Source organism: Cavia porcellus, unplaced genomic scaffold (genome assembly GCF_034190915.1).
Source record: "Cavia porcellus strain 051 isolate PalLab524CR breed Dunkin Hartley unplaced genomic scaffold, mCavPor4.1 scaffold_4, whole genome shotgun sequence".
Classification (NCBI taxonomy): domain Eukaryota; kingdom Metazoa; phylum Chordata; class Mammalia; order Rodentia; family Caviidae; genus Cavia; species Cavia porcellus.
In genome coordinates, this window is record NW_026947487.1 from 72,831,267 (window position 1) to 72,846,118 (window position 14,852).

A 14,852-nucleotide genomic window follows, 5' to 3' on the forward strand; every position below is an offset into this window, starting at 1 on the left:
TAATGGGGGCAGGGAGAAAGCCAGAATATGGCCTTATTTTAGAAAAATAATGTTCGAAAACAGTGATGTGTGTACATATATCTAATTGCCGTGAGAGAATAAGCTCTGCGGATCTTTAAAGGAAAAGGACTCCTATTTGTTTCCAAAAAGTGTTCTCTCCAAAACAAATTACTATCCTTAAAATCAAATGGTCAAATTCTCAGCATCCAATTGAGTAAGAAGTCTATTAGTCTGCTTTCAGAGCAAGAAAGACTCAGTGAAGCTCTTTCTGAACCATCTGTAACGTTTTGATTTATATGTGTCCAGCTGCATTAACTTTCAAACAAAAACATAGGATAGCTTACTTGACAACTTTGATACTCTGCTCAGTAAAGAAAGTTGTCTGTAAAGTTATTGGCTTAAACTGTTGCATATCATCAATAGTATTTTATTAACAGATTTTAGCTTTGATGACTATGTTATAGCCTCATGTAACTACAATAATCAAATGTACATGAAATATCTGGTCCGTTTGACATTGCGTATGTCAACTGCATTGCTTCAATACTTCCTGCACTGAAGCCAAGTAACCAGGAAATTGATGAAAATAATTGAGATATGGTGCATTTAATATTTCATTAAGGTTTTGCATGGAAAAGTGCTCAGGAGCCATAGATTTATTAATCCATTGATTCATAACTCATTAAATATTTATGCATTATAGGAAAGGCACTGACCTCAGTGTGAAACACTGGAATTCTGGTATAAGCACTGCTATTATTGAGTTATGCGATCTGATGAAAACAGCAGACTCTCTCACAAGTTCAGCAATGTGTACTGAGATCAGACTCTACCCATCTCTATGCTTGCTATAGGACATAGACATAAATGAGACAATATTTGGGAGGAGACAGGCAAATAATCCAAGCACTGGGTGGTGTATGCATGTGAAAAGTATATAGAAGGCAATGAATAATATATAAATGAATTAGTGATCAATTTTCCAGGAGAAGCTGGGTGAGAAAATATTTCAGCAAGCAAATATTTAAGAACAAATAGAAGTCAGGCAAAAAGTGAGAGGAGGTTTCATTAAGCTCATTTAAGAATGATGTAAGATTACACGGTTTTCAGAATATTCTTTTTGAACTTTTGGAGGAAAATAAAGTGTAAATAATATTAAACCATTTAAGTGATCTTAAGATGCTTTGGGAATGTTGAAAATCATAAATCTCATTAAATCGATATTTTAAAATTCTTTCAGAGATTTTAAAAAATCTTACTTTTGGGCTGGGGCTTTAGCTCAGTGGTATAAGCATCTGCCTGCCAAGCACAAGGTCATGAGTTTGACCCCCAGTACCAAAAACATTAAATAAATAAATAAATAAATAAATATTAAAAATAATAAAAATCTTACTTTTACATCTCCAAATAAAGGTGTTTCAGTAGTAGAAATCTCTTTACATAAAGTAGCCCAACTTCTATTTAATCATATTTGATCCATAGTCCAGAATAATGACTCAATTTTTATCTTAAACCCATAAGATGTTCATATATGGATGTTTGAAATCAGTATGTGAAAGAAAGCTCATTTAATGTATATATTTATATTTCTCATACCTTGTGGATTTTTACAATACCTGGCACTTTAATTAACATTTATGGTTCCCTTATTCTTGTGTGGTTCATTTTCTCAAAGATTGCTGTTTCTATTGTGTGAGAAACACTGAAGACATTTAAAAATATAAATCTACCTTACCAGCATCCTCACTGCCTGCCAAATTATCTGCTAAAGCATTTGAATTGCACCAAGATTTTAATAAAAGATTATCCCGCATTTTCTTTTATCCTACAGAAGGTTGGATTCCCCTGGGACAAGACCTTGTATACTACTAAAACTATTCAACCAAATGGATTTCTTAGTTGGCTGAACTCAAAGGCACTTACACAGATCAATGGAAGAGTCATTGCTTTATCCAGTGACTGTATCAAACAGCTATTGTTAGAATATAAAGGTCTCAGTCAATCAGGACTTGAGTGTTTCAAAATTTTAATTTCTCTTTAAAAGTCACTTAGAACAGACAAGAACAGAGTTGATCTTGTTCAATAGGAGATGAAGCTGGCTATGAAGCTAAAAGGACTTTCATTTCATTGAAATACAAGAGGAAGAATAGCAGAGATCTCAGAATAATAGACTTTTTGTGTAAGAAGGATCCTTAGAAATAGGAAAACAAATATTACTGCATATATGAGGAAACTGAAACACAGTAAGATTAAGTGTCTTGCAGAAGCCAGACAGGCGTTTTTCTATAAATGGGTTAGAAAGTGAAGGATTTAATTTTAGATGTTTGACATTATCTCCCAAAGAGTTTATAAAAATACATGCAGAGCTACACTGATAACACTGAAATATTCTGAACCCTTGGACATAAGTATACTACAATTTCTATAATATTATTGCCTTTGTAATTTAAATATAAGCCACCATTTCTCAATATTCACTGCTGGGAAATTCTAGGAGCAAATTTTAATTATTTTGGTTATCAGCCACTTGAAATTAAATTGATGCTGTCTAAAAGGATGCGAGTTTTGGAGGAAATATACACATAAAAATATGGAAAACACTACTAAGTGAAGTGGAGCTAAAATGTCTTTGGGACTGCAGAAGATAAGATCAAAATAGATCAACAACATAATAGAGTTGAAAAGCAAGTTAGACTAAAATAATGATACACAGCCCAGTACTACATGAGAACGCTGAGTAATCTTTCATAGCTACAGGGTAAAAGCAGTGAGGGAGGCTGTTTTCATGGGTACTCATCTATAGTAATGGGAGAGGGAGCTGGTTGCTGGGGGTACAGGTTACTTGTCTACCACAGCCCCAGCTGCTCTGTAGGCAAAGACATGGAGGGAAAGGATGATGGCAGAAACAGTAACTCAAAGTCTCTTTTTTTGTGATAAACAGGCAGTATTTTTCTTAGCTTTGTTTTGTGGATGATAGAATCAAACAAATGTCTAATGACATGGTCTCAGACATCATTTTATAGATCTCTGTGATGGTACTGTACTAATTGGGGTTTGTTTCTCAATCCCAGATGAATGAAATAAAACAGATTTAACAGTTTAAAATCTATGCTAAAACCTCCCCCAAAGCCTAAATAAATAAATAAATGACAAAATAGTTAAGAGAGTTGTTAGTGTTATCTGGCGCAATAGAAAAGTGAAAAGTAAAAAAAAAAGAACAGATTTATTGAGGACGTGGAAAGGAGCACACCACCTATGGGTGTTGGGCTGTCTCCTTCAACTGGATACAGAGAAGCAGAGGGTAATATGACTTCTGATTGGAAGTGGCACATGGAGTGGACATTGATGGTGTGTGAGGAGCTGACTGAAATTTTCTTTTTGTGCAAACAGGAAGGAGAGTTGCAATTAGGGCTGAAGAAGAAAGAAAAAGTAGTAAGTGCTCCCACTTTAACCTTCCGCCATGCTAGATCACCGCCATAATTATATAGCAATTTATACTAGGGCAAGAGCCTTTCATTCAAGTCTTTGTATTGTTAGGAAAAGGATGAAGACTGTCTCTTACTACTTCCTGCTGGACAGGAGTATCGTTCTGAGGTCTAGGGTGTTGACAGGATGACGGTTGATGCCCATGTGGAAGCCGGTACCAGGTGTGTTAACCAGGACAAGGAATTAATGATTGGTGAACACTTGCATCCTAGATTGGAGAAATAAAAACACAAGATGCTATGAGGAGGCAGATCATTATCATAATTAAAGGACCAGGAAAGGTTAAAGGAAAAGTGCCCTTGATCCGAATGTGTCATTCCATCAGGGCCTTGGTGAGGAAGAGTCTGAAAAATAAATGTGGAGTTGGGAGGGGTGGAGTTACAGGAGGCAGTTATTCCCCCATCTGAAAGGTTTAATGTAAAAGTGTAGGTAGGACTTGTTCCAGGAGTTGAGCTGGAGAGAATGGGAAGCATGAGAAATGTAAGGCCTGGCAGTTGAATCATGTTTGGGAAATTATAGATTAAGGATGGGGAAGGCTGTGTCTTGGTCACTATAAGTAAGGTGAGATCCTAGACCCAGAGGGGTCTCATGTTTAGAATGTAAGGGATCAGGTACCAAGTAGTGTCGGTGTCGCTCCCGGCCGGCAGGAAGAACACACGACAAGATCTGGCAGTGGCTGGGCTTTCTTTATTTTCCTTCTCCGTACAGTCTGCCCCGGGATTCTTCCCGGCCGAAGCCTCTACCGGTCCGCTCCCCGCGGCTCCTTTCGTGCTTCTTTTCTACAGTCTGTCCTGAAGCCTCTACCGGTCCGCTCTCCGCGGCTCCTTCCGTGCTTCTTCTCTACAGTCTGTCCCGAAGCCTCTACTGGTCCGCTCTCCGCAGCTCCTTCCGTGCTTCTTCTCTCGTGGTGGGAGAGGCACTCACTTTTATAGGGTTACAGTGGCCAATCAGTTCAAAGCGCGCGATGCGGGCTGATTGGCTAACATCAGTTGTTGCTAGGCAGACTATCTTACAGAGCGGGTTGTTTACCAAGCAGGAAGCAGGAGATAAGCGCCATCTTAGCACACTCGATGGGAGGGGTAATCTAGCTCAGGCTTTGCTCTTTCTTACAGGCCTCACGTCCGCCAAGTAAGGCGACCGGGCTCGGCCGCGGCTCCCAACATCTCCCCCTATTTTATTTTACAAGAACGAGCGCATCGCAGCCCGTCCTGGATCGAGCGTAGAGGCCTACACCCTGTATCTGAGGCCCACCGCAGGCCTTTGGGTTGGAACCCGGGCGGCCGTCCCAGGGTCCACCAAGGCCTTGAGGCCCTCGTCCTTTTTTCCAGGGCCAGGGATAGGTCAGACGGAACCTGGGTGCACATAGGCATACGCTCACGTCTCTCCTTATGATCCCCTTTGGAGAGGCATCTAGATTCGGGGCGGAATCTAGCGATCCAGCGGCTTTCGTGCGCCATGGGGTAGGGCCTGGCTTAGGTTGAGTCGTGCTGGGGAGGCACGCTCTTACCCGTCATTGACTCACCCACCCTGCTACATGTTGTTGTCTAGGGAGGAGAATGTGGGAAGCCTGTCACTTTTAAACGCGGTCGTAGGCCATGCGAGCGAGCCATGCGTATGCCTGGGGGTCGTTTTGCCCGTTCTGGACCGCTGCCAGAGCAGCATGGGCAACCGTGCGGACCTGACGACGTGCCGCCGCAAGGCGTCCATTAATAAACGATGTGACCCATCTGAGCAAGAATGGTCCTATAAGTAAAAGCAGAAGCAGGGAGCAGATAGCACTCCCAGTGTAGAGGGCAGCCCTTTTTTGGCTCATCTTGACTTTACGTCTACGGCTGGTCCCTGGTGGTGCAAGTCTGGTCTTCGGCCGATGGACTTGTCGCACGTGTCAGTCTCTCTGGGACCCACAGTGGTTCTCGTCCCGGTTCCTGCGGAAAAACACAAACCGCACCTCGGTTCCAGCTGATTACCGGATCCGGGCCCATCCATTGTCCTGTTAGGACATCTTTCCATTTCACCCATCCCTTATTGCTAGGAGATGGACTAGAATGCTCCATAGCTGGTGAGCGGTTATTATTGTTTAAATTTAAAAAATTGTATGTGAACAGTGCCATAGATAACCGTGCCTTTGGAGGCAGGCCTTGGCTTACTCCCCCTCTTTGTTTATATAAAACTTCTTTGAGGCTTTTGTGAGCTCTCTCAATAATTCCTTGACCTTGAGGATTGTATGGGATTTGAGGCTTTTGTGAGCTCTCTCAATAATTCCTTGACCTTGAGGATTGTATGGGATATGAGGCTTTTGTGAGCTCTCTCAATAATTCCTTGACCTTGAGGATTGTATGGGATATGAGGCTTTTGTGAGCTCTCTCAATAATTCCTTGACCTTGAGGATTGTATGGGATACCATGCTTTAATTGTCTGCCATTGATCTTAAGCAAAAGCATGGGCCTCTTGTCAAGAGTCATGTGGAGTACTGGAACCTCTTATGGAGGCTGGGGAGCAGCAGGAGCTGTGCTATCCTGTCCCCCTCATTAATTACCATAGTACCTACAAGAGTTTGAACCATAATCTTAATATTTCCTGTATAATCTGAGTCTATGACCCCAGGGATCACGGTGAGACCCCGAAGGGCCGTGGAGGACCTTCCAATTACTAGGCCAACTGTATTTTCAGGCAGCGGTCCCTTGAAGGTGGTTTCGACCACCTGAACACCCATGTCGGGCGCTAATATGAGTCTGGAGGCGACACAGAGGTCCACGCCTGCTGACCCAGGGGTAGCCCTTGTGGAAGGCTGCCACCCTGTGTTGTTCTGTCTCGGGGGTGGGGGCCCGCCGACGAGGAGGGCCCCCTCTGGCCGTTTTTTGGCTCGTTAACATCTCGGCCACAAATACGATTTCCTTGAGCATCATAGACTGATCTGCAATCCTCTGCCTTATGTGGGCCCTTTCTGCATCTCCCGCAGACGCCATACGATCCCTCGTTTTTGGGGCGAGGCCTGGCGCTTGTGTTATTCGAGCAGTCGCGTTTGATATGCCCTGGGTCCCCACAGCTGAAGCACCTCTTGGCCTTGCGCTCTTTCCTCGGCCCTCGAGGGCCCTTTTGTTGTACTGCCGCGGCTAGGAGGGCCGCAACTCCTGAATGGGAAAGTGGCCCCCCTATTTCTCTGCATATTCTGATCCAGGCGTTAAGGTCCTTATTCTTATGTGGGGCTATTGCTGCTTTACATTCTTTTGTACACTGTTCAAAAATTAACTGCCTGATGAGCGGACGAGCCACATCCTGGTCAGAAAATATTTTATCGGCAGCATCCTGCATCCTGGCCACAAAGTCAACGAATGGCTCCGTGGTGCCTTGAACTATTTTTGAAAGACATAGGGAGGCTGTTCCAGCACCACTTACCTGCTTCCAGGCGCGAAGCCCTATGGCATTAATTTGTTCATAAACAGCGCCGGGGAACTGGGTCTGATCATCTGCGTGTTGGCCTTCTCCCATAAGCATATCCTTATTCCATCCCCTGTTTCCTCGACGGGCATTTCTCTCAGCCTGTTCGGCGGAGAACTCCGCGTACCAGGCTCGCCAGTCTAGGTAACTACCCGAGGGCAGGCAGGCTTTTGCCAACTGGACCCAATCCGCGGGGAAGGGGCCCGGAAGACAGGTTCTCCAGCATGGCAATGGTATAAGGTGCGGTGGGTCCGAAGGTTGTAACAGCACTCTTAAGTTCTCTGATCTGTTTTATCTCAAAGGGTTCCCACACATTACGTCCCTGGCCTAGGGCCATTTGTACAGGATATATCCCATAGGGGCCGCTATCTATCCCTGGGAACGGGTGGTCTTCATTAGACACACGACCCCCACGCCACAGCTGTCTGTGGAAATAACGTCCTGCCGGCGGTGGAGCATCATAAGATGGCGGCCACGGTTGGGTAGAAAATGGCGGCCTAGGCATTACTTCCTGTACTGGCTGAAGAGGGGGGAAGTCCCAGGCGGCGGCCTCACGGCGAGGGACCGCTTCCGGGAATGAGTTCCAGGGCGGAGCAGAAGGTTCTGTCTCCCTCTCCTGCCAGGGGGCGCTCAGAAGCTCTCTGCTTTTTCGTAAGCCTAGTTGAGCGGAGCGCAGTTCTCGGCGCAACGCGGCGAAAGAGCCGTGTGCCTCCCTATCACTTGGCTTAGCCTCCCGGCAGTCGGCCCTTCTGGCCTCCCCGTCATTCAAGTCTCCCTCTTCCTCGGAGTCTGACGACTCCGAGGCTTGAGCCCTGTCTTCCTCTTCTGTACCTTTGTCCTCCTTGACGGACCCCTCTCGGGAGCTCCTTGACTGTACTTCTACAAGTTCTTGAGAGCTCCCCCTGTAACTACCCTCACTCTTAGTGCCACTACTTAGCATGTTTCCCATTTTTTTTTAATATGTTACCGCGTGAGGCCCAAGGAATCCGCCACTTACGCGTGAGCCTGAGAGGAGTCTACAAACCCTGTAGGTGCGCGCCACCCAGGGCCCAGGTTTATCCTCTACTCACCTGTCCTGCAGCACCGTACTGGAGAATGCAGTCCACCGCCGCGTCTCGTGGTTGATCAGTCCCCGTACGGGCCACCAGATGTCGGTGTCGCTCCCGGCCGGCAGGAAGAACACATGACAAGATCTGGCAGTGGCTGGGCTTTCTTTATTTTCCTTCTCCGTACAGTCTGCCCCAGGATTCTTCCCGGCCGAAGCCTCTACCGGTCTGCTCCCTGCGGCTCCTTTCGTGCTTCTTTTCTACAGTCTGTCCCGAAGCCTCTACCGGTCCGCTCTCCACAGCTCCTTCCGTGCTTCTTCTCTCGTGGTGGGAGAGGCACTCACTTTTATAGGGTTACAGTGGCCAATCAGTTCAAAGCGCGCGATGCGGGCTGATTGGCTAACATCAGTTGTTGCTAGGCAGACTATCTTACAGAGCGGGTTGTTTACCAAGCAGGAAGCAGGAGATAAGCGCCATCTTAGCACACTCGATGGGAGGGGTAATCTAGCTCAGGCTTTGCTCTTTCTTACAGGCCTCACGTCCGCCAAGTAAGGCGACCGGGCTTGGCCGCGGCTCCCAACAAAGTAGGATAACAAAACATGACCTAGTCTGAAAGTTGTGGCAGTGGGGCCTTTGTGAGATGAAGATGGGTGATAGGACTTGAGATGACTACTCAAATGTTTAGATTCAGGGGAGTTAGGATTAGGAGGACACTGCTTAGCTTGAGTAATGTGGAGCCAGGATGGCAGTCCAATGACCTTGAATGCCATTGGAGTTCCAAGCAAGATCAGGTAGGGGCCATTCCATTTTAGTTGTAGTCCTGTTGAGAGATCTGAGAAATAAATGCTGCACCATTATCTGACTGGATACTCTGAGGTAGACTAAACCTTGGGATGATTTTTTTGTAACAGGACTTTTGTAACTATATCAGCAGTCTCCCTGGTTCTGGGAAAGGCTTTTATGTACCCTGAAAAAGTACAAACAAAAGTAAGAAGATATTTGAAAGTTTTGTGGCAGGGCACGTGTGCAAAAATCGATCCAGTCCTGACCAAGGGTCTGTGAAATTGATGAGTAGGAAAGGAAGGGGTGGTATGTGTCCCTGAGGAGAGGTTCTAACACAGATATGACAGGTGTGAGTAGTTGAGTTCTGAGAGTGTCTGGGTCAGTCTACATAAATGCAAAGAAATCTTGACAATCAGGGTATAAGGAGATGGTAAAAAAAAAAGGCATCTTTAAGATCTAGGACTATGAAGTTAGTGCTAGAGGGAGAAATATGAGGGAATGTAGTACAAGTGTTTGGCACACCTGGATGAATTAGACTAACAGCATCATTGATTACCCTAAGGTCTGGTAGCAGATTATAGAACCTGTTTGGCTTGAGTATTGGGAGAATGGGAGTGCTGTAGGGTGAATGGGTAGGTTTAAGAAAACCAATGTCTAAAAGATGCTTGATTATAGGTTTAAGTCTCTATAAATGTTTGGGAGCTATAGGATATTGAGGAATGCAAGGAAAAATTGATGGACCCCTGAGACAAATTAAAACAGACATAGCATGGGTAGCATTGTTGATGTTGGAGATGTCTCAAACTATAGGATCAACAAAGGAAGAAGGGAGAGGAGGTGATGGGTTTGCAGTGCATTGTGATAGTGTTTGGAGGGCAAGAGCTTTGGGGAAGGAGAAGGAAATAGGAAGTCAAGCTTTTGGTGGAGATCCCTAACTAAAGAGGGTGTGAGGGCATGCTGGTATTACCAGAAAGCTACGGGTAAAGAAGAGAGTTTGGAACCTTCATGGAATGGGCCCAGTTTGAAGAGGCTGTGTAGGTTGGCTGTCAACAGCCTCTACAGAGACTGTGAATTTAATATAACAGCCTGAAAACTCAGGAAGAACACTATACATGGCCACCATATCTACAAGTACATAGAGTATCTTACCTGAGACCTTCAGTGAGACTTGGGCTCTAAGAAGGATACCTTAATGGGGGCTGTGGATCCCAAGCCCCATGAGTCTTCAGTAGCAGGTTAAGTAGATCAGCCAGTGACGAATGCAGTGGTGACAAGATCTCCTGTAAGGGCAAAGGATTTAGAGGATGGCTTACCCACTCTCTGGCAGCTAAGACATCACTCTTCTGATGGCCCTTGAGATTGCAGAAGAAGCATTCTCTTGCCCACTTTTGTCACACTTGAAGCATGGTCTGGGAGGGTTCAAGCGGCTCCACCTTGTCTCAGTTTACCTGTCTTAGAGCTCCAAGTATCACTGGTAAAAGATCAGATCATTATTTTTCTTCCTTTTGATTTTTAATCTCTGTTGTTGAAAACATGAAAAGCCATATTAAAAAGTTCTCCCAGGGGCTGGGGAGTTAGCTCAGCGGCATAAGCACCTGCCTTGCAAGCAGGCAGTCGTGAGTTTGATCCCTAGTACTGATAAAAAGTTAAAAGTTAAGAAAAAAAAAAAAGAGCAAAAAGTTCTCCCTGTGGGGTTTGAGGGCCAAGTTTAGCCTTTTTTCTTGGTCTCTGGCCCATAGTGGTAGGTATCTTTCTCCTCCAAGGTCACAAGATTTCTTGTCTGTGTTGGATTCTTTGAAGCCCTACCCCTGTCTTACTGACTATAATATTTTTTAACTAACTTACCTGCCTGTAACATTTTTCTTCTTCTGAAGTAACCCAAACTGCCATGAGGAGTAATGGGTGATGATCAATCTAGCTTCCTCAGCTGAAGAGGGTTGAAGTTGTTGAACAGTAGAGCTTTTAACTAGTGGCCCTCAGTAGATAGCAGGCATTTTCATCTTGGGTAGTTATACAGCTTAAATCTAGAGAAGAAAAGGGCAAAGAATCAAATAAGTATGCAGGAACCAAATAATAGAATCAACAGGATATTTATGAGTATAGTTTTAGTAATGGCTTTCCATAAGGAGGATAAAAATAAGGTCCAGGGAATTATAGAAACTGATATGTCATTGATTTGTCATATAAATTTAGTTTTTACAATTGTGTAAGTATTTCCTGTGCTGTTAGAATATCTAATGCCACCTGATTTTGGAGGATGGCCTGTTTTATTAATTTTGCCTTTTTACTTAGGAGAGAGATTGTCATTTAAGGCCTGTTGAGTATAGTTAATTATGGCTGCAATATGCATCATATAATTTTTTTGGAAAAGACCTGGTGGATCCCAGTAAAAGGAATTTATAATTATCCTTAAATGTGAGTTGTTGAACATCCAGAAGAAATGATTGACAACAGTATAGTTGTAATAGAGGCAGTAAGCTTAACATAGAACATTAATGGAACCGCTATTTTCTGTTAACCATGGATGTTTTAACATTTGAGATGACATTTTGCAACATATGTTGTTTAGTAGATTGTCATTGAAGAAATTTGTGACATTGTTTGGACTGCTCAGTATTTAAGCATCTCAGTACAATGGCACATATATAGCATATACATTGCATAAATTTTTATTTAAGTTATCATTTGATTGGTGACCTTATTTTGGTTTGACTGAATCTCTTGCAGGAGCACAAGAAAAAAACAGATGTGTGGATCTGAAAGAAAATGTTTATCATCATAAACAATCCCAATTTTATGTTTGAAGGCGTGACTATACCATAAGATCAGCAACAATGATTTGTCTTAGCCATATGAACTTTAATTGGGGTGTCTCCCATAAGGCTATGGGGATTATTTGGGCCTCTAATTAATGAATAAGAACTGGTTAAAGTTACCAGGTGGCCACTTTCTTGTTCATCAGTTGAAGTCTTTTCCAATCTCTCCTCATCCTAAGGGATTTTGTTTAACCAGTTTTAGCATCATTTTGACCAGCTGGAAACCAAGGTGGAAGCGTGCCTTTTAAATCTATAACCCAAATAAACCTTGATTAAATGATCTAAAAATGCAAAAGAAGTTAAAGAGCAAAGATTGTTGAGCTCTAATAAAAAAGAGCAGCTGTTTATGATGCAGACAAATGGACAAATATGGGCAGATGATCTGCACAGTACAAACAGACTGGACAAACACAGCAGATATACCGACTGTCAAACATCTTACAAAATCAGAGTGCACTCAAATGTATTTGGCCAATTTGAACTACAATAAAGAAACTACTGGGAACCATTTTGTAAGTTAATTAAGGAGATTTCTTGAAATAAGAATAGCAGAAAAGGAACTTAATTTGTGATTACTCTGAGATAGGTTGGTGAGAGGATATAGGAACATGAATATGAACTAATCCCTCAGAACCAGCCTGTTCCTGAAGGGGGAATAGGAATGGAAGCTGAAACGGCTGTGGAGTGGGAGGTGTAGATGGTCACCAAGCAGGCAACAACCCAGCAGGCATTTGTGGACAGTTATTGGGTACTCAACCACAAGATGACCACGTGTCATCATGTGACAAGGGAGCACAAGATGGTGACTGGTTACCATGAGACCCATAACAACATGGCCACTGCCAGTTACAGGGTGAGGGAACACAAGATGGCAACTGGTGGTCATGTGACCTGCAACAAGATGGGATCCTAAGATGGCAGCCATTTACTCTGTGACTTGTTATAAGATGGCAACTCGTTGTCACATGGCAGAGGAGAGTGAGATGGCAGCTGTCCTCCATATGAGCTGCAGCAAGATGGCTGCTGAGGAACATGTGGTATGGAATTGCAAGATGGCGTTTGAATACCAGGTGGCCTGATAGCTCACTGAAATGCTCAAGACCAAGTATAGTGAGTAGGCAGGGAAGATAGCAATGCATAAGAAGGGGATAAGGAAGAAGAGGGCCCATCAGATGGGATAAATGGCTTGGGTTGAAGAGTCTGAGATTGGACAGAGGAAGTAAAGGAAGAGTTAGAGACTTCTGGGAGTGAGGAAAGGGAAGAGAATGAAACGGGGCTCAGAGACCTCTGGTTGAAAAGGCCAAGGGATCTGGACTTTCTGGAAATGGGGGAGGAACAGTAAAGACAGGAGATACATCACCTAAGGGGTGCAGTGAGGAGGAAAGGAGAGGTCCTGGTGGAGCAGAGTGAGCCAGAAGTACTGAGGCCACTGTACAAGACAGCATGAGAGAAGGACACATCCTCAAAGTGAAAAAAGCCTAAAAATAAATGGGTTTCTGCCAACTTGCTGCTGTTGTGTCAAAAGTATAAATAAAAGATCAGCTTTTTGGTTCTTATAGCCTTCTTGAGACCAAGAGCAACAAGGTGATGAACCAGGCATCCCAGAGGTATGTTTTTTGGGGGACAGGAAATGGTCCCCATGACAAAATTATAAGTGAACTAAGAAAACAACTTTGCCTTGGGATGTAGGAACTTTAGCTCTCCCCCCAAGAACATGGAAGCTGTCCTGGATCACACATGTCACAAGAAGTCATCATCTGTTTTGAAAGTGTGACACAGAAAGTCCTAACACCCGTTCTCATCAGCTGTCACTGAGAGTGTGGGGCAGGGTCCCAGAGAACAAGAAGGTAACAGTTTTGCTTTCGGTTGTCCTGCCCAAAGAACATGAAAACTGCTGTCTCTGTCCAGGAAAGGCAGTGGATAGGTTTTCTGACACAAACTTTAGGAATTTTAGGAACAGAAACAGAAAGCCTCAGATAGCAGCTCACCTGTGAATGAGGAAGATTGGTGTTGCAGGCAATTGGCGGTGGCAAATAAACAGGTCCCAGAGGAAGGAAAGGTGGTTTGATGCAGGGAAGCTCATATGAGGAGTGACTTCCAGAAGCTAGGGCTCTGCCATCTGATTCTCACTTTTTTTTTTTTTTTTTTTTTGGTACCGGAGATTGAACTCACAATCTCGCATTTACCAAGAAGGCACTTACATCTCTGAGCTAAATCCTTGGCCCTGCCATCCAATTCTCAAGGCACCAAAATGTTAGAGTTATGTGGCACAATAGAAAAGTGAAAAGTAAAAAAAAGAACAGGTTTACTGAGGACATGGAAAGGAGCACACAGCCCATGGCGGTTGGACTTCAACTGGATACAGATAGGCAGGTTATATGACTTCTGATTGGAAGTGGCCCATAGGGTAGACATTGATGGTGTGTGAGAAACTGTTTGAAATTTTCTTTGTGTACAATTAGAGCTGAAGAAGAAGAAGAAGGAAGTGGCAAGCATTCCCGCTTTGGCCTTCTGCCATGTTAGACCACCGCCATAATTATACAGTAATTTATACTAGGGCAAGAACCTTTCAAGAGCTGACTCAACCAAATGAGTAAAACAATTAAATATATTACTTAATTATTCACCAAGAAGGGCGTTGTTCATGTGGTCATATATAGGGCACATTGTTGCCTACATCAGACATTTGACATCGTACTTTGTATGCATAGTCTGAACTGCGGCTCTTTCAGTTTGCACTTTCTCATGATGGTAACAATCTTTAAAAGTGAAGTTTTGTTTTAGGTAACAGTCATATAGAAGAATGAAACTCCCAACCTACTAGATATCCAGTATGAGTTCATGATGTCTAAAGTGGAAGAATAAATTTTAGGATCAATGGGGGCTAAGAGCAGAATATATTTATTGAGAGAAAGAGAGCTTCTGTCTGAGAGAGAGGTAAAAGGGGCCCTGAGTGGGTTGCCAAAGACTCTGTCTTTTTAGGGACTTTTATAGAGCAAGACCACGAGGTGAGACTAGTCCAAAGTGGAGAAAACTGAGAACTCACAAGGCAAATGGGCATAAGGTAGGACAGAACTATAGTCAACCAATAAGATTAATTTTTCAGGTAAAATTGACCGAAACAGGAGCGAATGTGGAAGCCAGTCATGTAGCAAGCCACCATTCTTAGGGAACAGAGACGCTTCTTGTAGGGGTTTGGGATGGTGGCTCCTGGCTTCCTCAAGGTGATTCATATTTATTTAGAATATCAATTCTAAATATTTGTATTTAAGATGATATTTCT